Raw genomic sequence first — 12,477 nt, 5'->3', positions numbered from 1 at the left:
CTTGAATATTGATACAAGGAAAGTTCACAATTACTATTTCACCAAATTCTCTATAAGCACAAGGTAGAGAATTATTATTGGTACCAAGAGTTACAATCTGAGTGCCTGCTTATTAGGAGACAAGCATTGTTCTAGGTTCTTGACTTAAAATGTCCAGCAACATTTTAAGAGGGTGTTACTCTTGTTCCGCTTTCATAGATTAGGAAATTGAGGCTTGAGATGTGAAATATAATAACTTTTCTGAGATCACACGGCTGGTTATTAGTAGCACCAGGATTTACACTGTCAAAGCTAAAGCTATCCTGGACATGTCTCTGGCAACAGGAGTAACAGCTCACGACAGGTGTACCACAGCTTTTGAAATTTTTGATAACTCAGTGCAATCTCTGTTTTAAGCCTCATCCTGAAATGTCTATGGGTCACTGCAAAGCTTCCATCCTTCCCATTCCACACTGAGTTAACAATGATGTTTGGCAGCTTATATGACATCCAGGCACTGGGGGCCCCTGGACTTCAATAATCTGTTCAGATTCAGTACACATTGTCCCACTCAGTGTGGCTCCTGGAACATAAACCAAAACTTTTCCGGGTACAAAAGATCCATTTTATTCACCCACACAGTAGTTTTATTTTTAAATTTATTTTGTTTTATTTTATTTTGTGTTTTTGAGAAATAGCGATGGGGTCTCATTATGTTGCCCATGCTGGTCTCAAACTCCTGGGCTCAAATGACCCTCCCACCATGGCCTCTCAAAGTGCTGAGATTACAGGTGTGAACTACAGCGCCCAGCCAGGAGTCTTAAATGTGGAATTAGATTGCCTTCGGGAAGGACACACACTCCAGAGTTTTGCACCGGCCCTACTGGTCTCTCAGTTGCATCACTCCAAACCCGATTCCCATGTTTATGTCACCTACCAAGAAACTAGGCACATTGGATTTATGACCCTGGTTAGAGAACCCACAAAGCCTCGGTCTCCATGGTCTCGCCATAAAAGGCCAAGCCTTAGTCCCTTCTGCTCTTGGGACCCACGGACCCTCAGAGGTCTTTCTTTCTCTCTGGCAGCTCTTTCTTCACAGCCCTAGGCCCTGGAGAATATTTCTTATCTTGTTGAATCCTTTACCTGCCATGCGCATAAAAGTTTCTTTACCTGAGTCCACAAATTTGTTCCTCCCTCCAGAGTTTAGGATTTGGAAAATAAGAGCTAGAATTTCTGAATTTGTCCTGCCTTTTCCTCTCCAGAGGCAAGGAGGGCTAGATTTAAGATCAATTTCAACAGAGAGAATACAGGGAGGAGAAAAGCAGGATAATATAGGATAAGATAATCCCCAAGTAGTATCTTGCTAATTTAAGTCCTTTGAAAAAAAATGTCACTTAACTGTCAGGAACAAAGTATAGAAGGTCCTTAAATGATTTGGGTGAGAGCTCTCGTAACTTATCCTCTGACACCAGCCCAACAACTAGAAAGAAGAGAAGAATATGCAAAATATAGCAGAGTGAGTTTAATATCCAGAAAAGTTAGAAGCTGAAAAAAGCTGTTTTCACAGCATTCCCACATAAGAGCAATTGCTCAAACCTCTTTTCAACACATATTTGGTAGCATTCTGAGAGCCTGCCCATTTGCCTGGTGAAACATATTCTGATGGTGTGAGGTCACGAAGCCCTGACACCATTTCATTCATTGTCCCACTTATAATATGTGCTGCGTTGACCCCATCAGGGTTCTCATAAGTGGAGTCATTTTCTTTTTAAATTGCAGGTCAGTTTTGGGTCTTCTTTCTCCCAAGATGGCAGCTTGGTTAACAAGTACTTGCCATTATAAGGTGAGTTCTAGAGATTTAATGTACAGCATGGTGACTACAGATAATAGCAATGAATTGTATGCAGTACTTGAAATTTGCTAAGAGAGTAGAATTTAAGGGTTTTCACCATGCACCAAAAAGTGTGAGATGTTGAGGTGATAGATACATTAATTAGCTTGATTGTACTAATCATTTCAGAATGTAAACAAATATCAAAACATCACGATACACCTTAAATATGTTTAATTTTTATTTGTCAATTATAGCTAAATAGAGCTGAAAAATGATGAAAGACCAAACATATAGAGAATTTAGCATGGCGTTTGCAGTCTTTTGACTATTTTTATCTAAGTGTGGCTTTGGAAGTTGAGGTCTCGTGAGTCTTTATTCTCACATTCTTTATATGAGGTGTTTTATCCTGAAAAAGAGTGACAATTGCTATTTCTCCTGCAATTGTGGACTCTTTAAATGCCCAGTTTGCCTTTCACCTTAGGACAGTGCTATTGAGTTGTACATGAAAATATATTCCAGGCCTGTAGCCCAGGTTCAGACGTGCAAAGCATGAGATTAAAGAGTCACAAAGCAGGCTGGCTTCGGAGATATTGACAGGTAGATTGTGTGGCAGCAAAAAGGTGAGGCAGAGAGACTGTGAGGGTTTAGGTGGGCAGGCACAGTGTAGCATTTTTGGAAATGCACCATTAGGGATCTGAAATGGCATGAAAGGATTGAATGCAGAAAACTGAGATCTGATGTAACAAGTAGTGGATGACACAGGAAGCAGGCTCCACACACTGTACACAGAAGACTGAAATGTTAGTCATAGGATTGAGGATCCTGAGCAATGGTAAGAGCTACGGGGCAACTGAGCCTTACAAATGTTATCTTATTTACCCTTGCACAACCATTTCAGGTAAGTATTTTCCCTGTATGCTGAGATGAGAGAACTAAATGTCAGAGGAGATAAGTGAGTTGCCTGGTTATACATCTAAGAATGTAATTCAGTCCAGATTTGACCACCCAAGTCTATTCAAGTCCATCCAAACATTTTCCAATTCACCAAGACTGTCAGGATGCAAACCTGAGTCTTCTTAGGCAACATTCTGTTCAAGCCAGGTCTGGAGCTTGTGGTTTTTCTCAAAACACAATCTGTGCACACCTTCAATAAGAATCACTTCAGTAGCTTTTAAAAATTCACACTCCTGGGACTCTTCCACAGCTATTCTGACTCAGAAGTTCTGGTGTGGATCTTAAGAATTTCAATTGTCTTAGAATTCCTGATCCAAGATGACCAGTGACAATGCTTCATTCTCCTGGGCACAGAAATTGAATTACAGTTGGCATAAGACAAACAGGGTTAATAGGTATCTTCTCCAGGATTAATATAAGTACATTTGGAGAGAGCAATATTCTTTCCACCAATATTGCTAAGCTTTGAGGAGGTGAGCTGGGTCAGCTGGGGTTCATCTTTCTACCACGTAGAAAGAGACTTCATGTAGAATGTTGCAAATTGCAACTAAGCACATCAGTGTTTGAGTTTTTGGACACAGTAATGTTTGAAGTCTACCCGGAATCTCCTGGCTCCTGGTTCTTTGAGCCCATGCTTTTAAAAAAAAAAATCATAAATTAATTGGAATTAATTATCTGTTGCTTGCAACCAGATGGCCTAGTATGAAACATACCAGAAGGTTTCCATGAGCATGGTATGGATCTCCAGTGTAATGGGAATTCTGAGTCCACTGAGGTCATCCTTGGGGTTCAGAGCAGAGGGTCTAAAATCCATGTTGTTTTTATTGTGCTTCTCGATCCTCACACGTTCCTTGGCTGATTTTTCCCACTTACATGCCTTCAAATACCACAATGATTCAAAAAATCAATCACTTTACCTATATCATTTTATTGTGGTTTTGATCAATAATTCAAACACCTGTAGGACATTCCCATTTTTATACCCTGCCAAGCATCTCAAATTCAACAGGTACAAAAGTGCATTAATGATATCCCTCAGTCCTCCTGGATGTGATTCACCTCTTGTTCTCCTGTGAAAGCCACTGCCATTCTCCCAGTTCCCAAGCCAGAAGCCTAGGCATTCTGTTGAATACCTCTCTTTCCATCACTGTACCTACACCTTTCTATTATCACATTAAGTTGGTTCTGCCATCTAAACTCCAAACATACATCTAAGTTCCCAAATACAGTTTTCAAAGCTATTCATAATTTGATCATTGTTTACCCAAATTATTCCAATTTTGTTCTTTCACCCCCTTGGATTTTATGTGCTAGCCATGTTAAACTTTTTCAGTGCTTCAAAGCAACATCCACACTCTCTTTTACTATTGGACCTTCCTATAAGTTGATCAAGTCATTTAGAACTTTCTTCCCTTACCTCTCTCTCTCTTTGCCCAGTGAACTCCTATTCACTCTCTATGACCCAATCAAGATGTCACTTTTGAAAAGCCTTGTCTATAATCCTGGGTCTGGCTTAGGTTTTACTGTTACAAGTTCTCACAGTGCCCCAGTAGTTCCCTATTGTACAAATATTTAGTATGTTCGGTTTACTATTCAATTTTTTTGAGAGATATAAAATTTATGTAAGTGGAGAAAAATATGTTGAGGGCAGAAACATTAAATTATTTCTTCTCAAATTAATTTTTAAGTTTAAGCCAATACAATTATTCACACATTTTTTAATGGATAAAATTATTCTAAAATCTATCAGCTTCAAAATTTCAAAAAATAAAAATAAAGTAAAGGGAGGTTAGCCTTATCAGACATGTAAACCTCTTTTAAAGCTCTAAATGTTAGGTCACTGCTTAAAATTCTTCAGTGGCTTTCCATTGCATTTAGAATAAAATTCTTTAACAAGGGCAAATTTCTTAACAAGGGCCTACCTGAGTTGTATATATTTGGTAGCACCTAATTCCCATCCAGAATCCTACTTACATGGCAGTCTGGGAAGTGTAGAGTTAGCTTACCAGGCTATACAGGAAAGGAAAGCAAACCAGAAGGAGGTGGAGATGGATGCTGAATGCCAATCAGCCATATCTGCTGTAACGCATCTCCAGACTTGGAGTTTTTTCATTGAATTTTTGTAGCTTTCTTTTGGAAGTAATTTTCCCCACTTCCCCACTCTTCCCCAAACATAAGCTTTATAAGTATAAGAATTATGTCTATTTTGTTCATTATTATATCCATAGTGCCAAGCACACAGAAGACACTCAAAATAAATATCATAAATATCTGTTTGATTACAATTATTTATTTATTTATTTACTTTAGAGATAGGGTCTCATCCTGTCACCCAGGCTGGAGTGCAGTAACACCAACCATAGCTCACTGCAACCTCAACCTCCTGGACTCAAGATATCCTCCTATTTCAGCCTCCCAAGTACCTGACACTACAGGCACACACCACCACAACTGGATAATTTTTTAACTTTTGTTTTTGTAGAGACCAGTGTCTTGCTATGTTGTGCAGGCTGGTCTCAAACTCCTGACCTCAATCAATACCCCCACCTTGGTCTCCCAAAGTGCTGGGATTACAGGTAGGAGCCACCATGCCCTGCCTGGTTAAAATTTAAATAAAAGAGGCCTCATTACACTTTGAACATTATACCCACTCTTAAGATAATGACCATTTTGAAGACTACATTTTAAGAGAAACAATAACAAGCTACACCAAAGATGACATTGACAGTGATGGGCTTTGGGTTCCATGTCATGTAAGGAATGGAATGGAACATATTTTACCTGAAAACAGAAACTGAAGCAAAATGGGAACTCTGACTTCAGTGGTTTGAAATGTCTGTCACATGGAAGAAGAAACAGACTGATTTTGTTGCTTCGGGAAGTAGAACTAGAGCCAATGGGTAAATGGTACACAGAATCAGAATTCAGGAGGTGGCAAGTGTCTTCTATGGGAAATGGCCTACAACATTTGGATTTCAGTGGGTGGAGGAAGAGGTGGGCTGAATGACTTCTGAGGCCTTTAGTTCTTAGGCTAAAGTAGAAGTAGACCTGTTTCTTCCAAATGCTTGTTGAAATGCTTGATTATGCAAGTGTTAATGTCTCATTTCTTTAGGGCTAAAATGGGTTATTCATCCCCTTAGACCATGGCAAACAAAGCCTTCAGACAACTTCTGAGCTACAACATGTCTGAATCGTAGGTCTAGTTACACAGCAGGCCATCTGTCATCTCTCCTCTTCCAGTCACCTCACACTGAGTAAGGTTATCCCTGGGCACTTCACACATTGTTAGCAATATGCAATTTCAATTATACTCATTTGCTATTCACCCCATACTTTCTTGGAAGGAAGCTGATAGCATTCTCCTCGCCTTAAAAGCAAGCAGAGGCACAGACACTTGAGGTAGTTTTCATGAGGTCACTGAGAATTAGATAAAGGCTCAGAAGCCAGCATGATGCTGAATTCCCTGAGTCACACAGTCCCCACTGCTGCTCTATAGGAGGCCTGGGCTGAGAATCTCAGGAAACCATGGTGGTGGCTTTAGTTCCACTTTTCTACTCATGCTTTTGAATGAGCAAAGCAATAGTCGTGTGTTTTTAAAACTGTCTTTAAAGAAATAAAGAAACACAGAACCAAGAACATAACTCATTGACAGGACGTTTATTTTGTAGTTCAATGCCTGGTTTCTAATTACATCCTTGTTCCATAAGATCCTGGAGTCAGATCATCTCAATAGGAAGGGTTTTACTAAATCCATGTGAATATGCTATTTTAGTGGAAAACTTGATCTTATTCATTCCTCCCATGTATTGCTTTAACCATAATGGAACTGAATCAAGAACGCTTAACAGACGGGTGCTTATACAAAGGGACACTTTCAGTTTGTAGCTATAAGTGCATTTCCATCTGCCCATTCGTGAATTATTCAACCAACACGAAACAGCACTGTTTGGGAGTAGGGTTTTTATAAATGGTGAAATTTAAATGAGTTCTCTCAAGCCCACTCCTGTATTCTCAATTCCCTAAAATATCGGGAAAAAAAAGAAAAAAAAGGAAATTATATCAGCAACTCCAACACAGGAAAATCTAGCCAATGGCTGTTTATCATCACCAGTTCTGCAGAATTTTTTAATTTTTCCAAGAAAACAGAAGGAGATTGGTTTTCAAAAAAAGGGACATTAAAAAAAACTTCCATTCAACTCTTAAATGTATTACCCAACATTCATATCTTTATTCTGAAATAATTTTCCTTAGAGGAAAAAAGATAACAGATTCATTCCTCGTAGATGTTTAACTTTTCCAGACCATAATAGTAACTGTAGAGAGATGGAATTGTCCACAGGGGAGCAACGGGAAAGAAAAGTTAGGTACCGGATCTCTCACTTTCTATGTAAAGTATCACACTGAGAGCAACTGCAATTGAGCTAGTAAACTCCGCCTCTCATCTGAAAAAGTATTTTAAAATGTTTTTGGTTTAAGTATGCATATTACACAATCAAAAGTGAAAACCTTTCTGGAAGAATCCCAATTTAAAAATATCAGAATGACATGTATCTTTAGAGTCACCACAAAATCCAGCTTCTTTCATCAGCCTTTTCAAAGACTCAAAGACAGAATTTCATAAATTGTGCCATTTAACTGCTCAGAGTGTGAAAACACCTCATAAGATTAAGAAAATCAGGTTTAAATAGCAAGTTGTGTGGCTTTTTGTTGGCTTTCTTTGCTTCTTTTACTTGCTTTTTGTGTATTTGTTTGCTGCAGAAGAATCAGAAAGAATGAGAGGTATATGTCCTTCCCCCACAAACCCAACCTTGGTGGCAAGCAAGGATGTAAAGTCTGAAGATCTGTGACTTCCTTTATCCCTAGTGGAGAATTAGAAGATTTTTAAAATATCTGTCTTATGTGGGGAGTTTGGGCATGAGAAATAGAGATCCGTGGGGTTGGGAGTGGTGGTGCTGAGTGGCTGAACTGAAAAAGCTTGCTCTGACCAGTAAAGCAGATGTGAGCATAGAGGAGGAACAGGGGTCCTCTCTGGAAAGGCAGGGTGCAGGGGTGAGGGGGAACAGCTGCCTCAGCATTGTAGGGAGGTGGCAGTACCCCTGGGAGGGGAATACCTGTTGGTGCATCTTGACAGGCCAGATTCCAGGAAGTGGAACTTGATACTTGGCAAAGACCAAATGCCCATTGTTGGTAAGACCAGCAGAACCATCTGCTGATCTTCTATGTGCTGGCCTTCTATGTGCTGCTGCTATAATTAGCAGTGACCAAGGACACCATACAGGGGAAGGCCTTTAATATAAAACCTGCCCTGAATAAGATTTCTTGAAACTTTGAGTAACCTGGTGAAACTGGGGGAATAGGAATCTAATAAAGAGTGAGACTGAATTTCCCACAATTACAGCAAGATGGATTGGAAAATATTTCATTTTATTTGAAGGGTAAAAGAAAATGACACATTTTGCATCCTAAAGTAAAATATTTATCAGATGTATCACTGTGTGTGTGTGTGTGTGTGTGTGTGTGTGTGTGTGTGTGTGTGTGTGTTTACTTCCACATTTTCAGGAGATTGCAAACCAGAAGTCCAATTCTAATAACAATTCAATAGTTTGGAACTATGGACACTATGAAGAACTATGTTTCTCGATAAAAACAAAAAAAAATGCCCATGGAAAGTAGATATACTGGTTTTCAAAGATTTAATTAACTTACAATGTTATTTATTTAAAAGGGAAAATATTATAATGATGCTGGTAATTAAATAAAAGAGGAATAAGTTTGGGAAATTTTTTAATTTTTCTAAATCACGAATGCTGGCACTGAGGAAAAACAGATTGTTAGGAGTTGGGATTTGTTATGTCTCATTTGCTCAAGAAGGTAGTGAACAATTTTTGTGTTACCTGGTTTGCAGCACTAGTTGCCAGATGGCAACAGTGACACAACACTACTTGGTTGCTACTTAAGGAAGGTCGTAGAAAAATTGTCTGTGGGGAGTATGGTGGAGCACCACGCTCAGGGGCAAGAGGCAACCATCATCTGTGTCCTGTATAAGGGAAGTTTGAGACGGACTCCTCTTGGGGACTTTGTATGACCTTTTTCACTCACATGGGTTGGGATGCCACATACTGTTTGACCATCTGAGTTTGCACTCTGTGGCAAACTTTCATTCTGCAAAGCTTTCAGAATGATTGTGCAAAAACAGGGTGAGCAGCCACCCTCCTGTGTGCTTGAAGAACCATTCATTGCATGAGGCCCCTGCCAAAAAAGGATCCACCCCACCAATCCTACAGAAGATAAGAAATGCAGGTATTAATGTCTTTGCATCAAGGCTCCTGGTAAATATGTGTATTTCCTGGGAAGGTCATGCTTTTTCCGAAACTCTGAATTAGGATCTTACTTTCATATAGAATGGAAATAAGAACACATGCATATGTCAAATGACCAAATGTCAGCAGTGAATATGTTATAGGGAGAGCTTTCTTCCCAGAGTTAAAAAAAAAAGTATAGAACAACCAATTGCATTTCATACAGATATCTTTCCCCATCTAAACAATGTTAAAACGGTGAGAAGAACCCATAATTGTACCACCAACTAGAATGCCTTCTCCAACTAAAGGCACAGGCAGTCTTTAAACATCCCAGGACAAGGCCCATACTGCAGCCGTATCCTGAAGATTATCAACAGCTCCTTCTGCTCTCTGCCATTGGAAATGAGGGATACCACACCTGCAGGAAAAAGACAGTGCCCCATTAGGAGGTGGAGTGTATGTCTACAGAGAAGAAGGAAGATGAGGAGGACAAGAGCAAAATTCATTGCTCCAGAAGAGACTTAGCTCAGTGCCTACTTATTCTCACAACAAAATTCCTGTCTTCTTCAATCATCTTAAATCTTAAATCATGCTTCAAAAAATAGCTTCTGTTTATGAATTAACATATTCACTAGCCAATTTGAGATTATAGTCATAAGTCCATATCTTGAACTATTACACACGCATTCACTTGCTTCAAATTTGGAGCAATTGTACTTCTAAGAGCTTCTTTGAAACTTCAAACAAATAATTAGCCTTTCAGTGCATTATCCTAAGTCTCAATAAAGTACTGAGACTGAAATCCAGATAGTGACTAGGAGGGCAATGGTAGAGTGAGACTGAATTCTGTGTGCTAAAGAAAGTGGGATAGCAGAGTTTAGAGCATCTGTTAGTTTGCTAGAGTTGCCTTAACAAATTGAATGGCTTAAAACAACTGAGATTTATTGTCTCGTAGTTCTGAAGGCTAGAAGTCTGAAATCAAGGTGTTCACAGGGCCATGCTCAATCTGAAACTTGCAGGGGAAACATCCGTCCTTGCCTCTTCCTAGCAATTGTTGGTTTGTAGACACATCACTCTAATTCTCCATCTTCTCATGACTGTCTTCCCCCTGTGCATGTCTGTGTCTGAGCCTAAATTTCTCCTTTTTGTATGAATACTAGTCATATTGGATTAGGGTCTACCCAAATGACCTCATGTTAACTCAATTACCTCTGTAAAAACCCCATTTCTAAGTAAGATCACATTCTGATACTGTGGGTTAGGACTTCGACATATCTATTTAGGAGGAGACAATTCAATCCCTAACAGGGGTGTCAATGAGTACCGAACGATAAACTGAATTGTTAAAAAAAAAAAAAAAAGTATCAAAGGCCAGGCATACTACTTCTAAAAATCCTAAGAGAAGAAAATAAAAGCAGACAGTTTCTGAATGATTATGGCATGGAAAGGCGAGAAAAGTAAACTCCTGTTCTGGAGAGCTGCCCATAAGTAAAGCTATGGTTTGAATGTTTATGTCTCCTCCACAATTCATATTGGAATTTAATCTCTACTGTGGTAGAATTAAGAGGTGGGGCCCTTAGGAAGTGATTGGGCCAAGAGAGCTTTACTAAAGGGCTGAGTGGAACTAGCTAGGCCCTTTGCCTTTCCGCCCCTTCCATCATGTAAGAATGCCATACAAAAGCCTGTCTATGAGGAATGGGCCCTCCCCAGATGAATTTGCCAGTACCTTGATCTTTCCAGCCTCCAGAATGGTGAGAAATAGATTTCTATTGTTTGTAAATTACCCAGTCTGTGGTATTTTGCTATAGGAGCACAAACAAGGCAACACAGTATAAAACAGGGAAGGGGGTGCTGCTAAAAAAAAAAAAATGTAGGACAACACAAGAGAAAGCAGGACAATGGTGATGGCAAACTTTGTCCACCTCACATCTTTACATGGGGCTGGTTTGAGATGTTTTCGTATGTATAGGGAAAAGTCAGTTTAGGTTTATTCCCAGGTGGATAAATAGCAAATCATATTTGTGCCCTGTGATTTAGCCAAGCCACTTTATATTTTCTTTTGAAAGTGGATTTTAAAAAATATTGACACCTAAATGGAAGTTACGGACATAGTAAGGTTATCAATGGGTCAAAAATATGGAACTCAAAGTTTTACTTGTCTGTAGTGGACTGTATCAGGCTACAGTGGGCTCCTAAGAAGATAATTTAAGCCCCAGAACCTGAGAATGTTGCCATCTTTGAAAAAGCATCTTTGCAGATGTAATTAAAGTTAGGATTTTGGGATGAGGTGGTCATCCTGTATTGTCCAGGTGGACCCTAAATCCAATGACAGATGTCCTTATAGTAGAGAGACACAGACTCAGAGGAAAGCGTGATACGAAGATGTGGGTGGAAATTATAGTCAAGGAACGCCAAAGCCACCAGAAGCTGGAAGAGGCAAAGAGCAGATCATCCCCTACAGCCCCAGAGTGAGCATAGCGCCTACAACTGCAAGAGAATATATTTCTGTTGTGTTGAGCCACCTAGTTGCTGTGATTTTGTCATGACAGGCCTAGGAAATTAATACATGGTTATTTCCATATGTAGTTTTGAAGAAAGTGGAGGCTCATTTTTTAAAAATATTTTTATTGTTTTCACAGTAAATAATCTGCCTTACTAAAAGAATACCACTAACAGATAGCTACTCATATTATTTTTTTACCATTGCTCCAGTGCCGTTTTATGACTTTGTATAACTGACAAATCTATTTTTTATTGTTATTATACTTTAAGTTCTGGGATACATGTGCAGAACGTGCAGGTTTGTTACATAGGTATACATGTGCCATGGTGTTTTTCTGCACTCATCAACTCATCATCTACATTAGGTATTTCTCCTAATGCTATCCCTCTGCTAGCCCCCGACCCCACTACAGGCCCTGGTGTGTGATGTTCCCCTCCCTGTGTCCATGTGTTCTCATTGTTCAGATCCCACTTATGAGTGAGAGCATACAGTGTTTGGTTTTCTGTTTCTGTGTTAGTTTGCTGAGAATGATAGTTTCCAGCTTCATCCAATTTCCTGCAAAGGACATGAACTCATCCTTTTTTATGGCTGCATACTATTCCATGGTGTATATGTGCCACATTTTCTTTATCCAGTCTATCATTGATGGGCATTTGGGTTGGTTCCAAGTCTTTGCTATTGTGAACAGTGTTGCAATAAACATACATGGATATATGTATTTATAGTAGTATGATTTATAATCCTTTGGGTATATACCTAGTAATGGGATTGCTGGGTCAAATGCTATTTCTGGTTCTAGATCCTTGAGGAATTGCCATACTGTCTTCCACAATGGTTGAACTAATTTACACTCCCACCAACAGTGTAAAAGCATTCCTATTTCTCCACATCCTCTCCAGTATCTG

This window comes from Pongo abelii, chromosome 5, assembly GCF_028885655.2.
Source record: "Pongo abelii isolate AG06213 chromosome 5, NHGRI_mPonAbe1-v2.0_pri, whole genome shotgun sequence".
NCBI lineage: Eukaryota > Metazoa > Chordata > Mammalia > Primates > Hominidae > Pongo > Pongo abelii.
The sequence above is the reverse complement of the archived record's forward strand: the minus strand, read 5'-3'. Positions refer to the sequence as shown.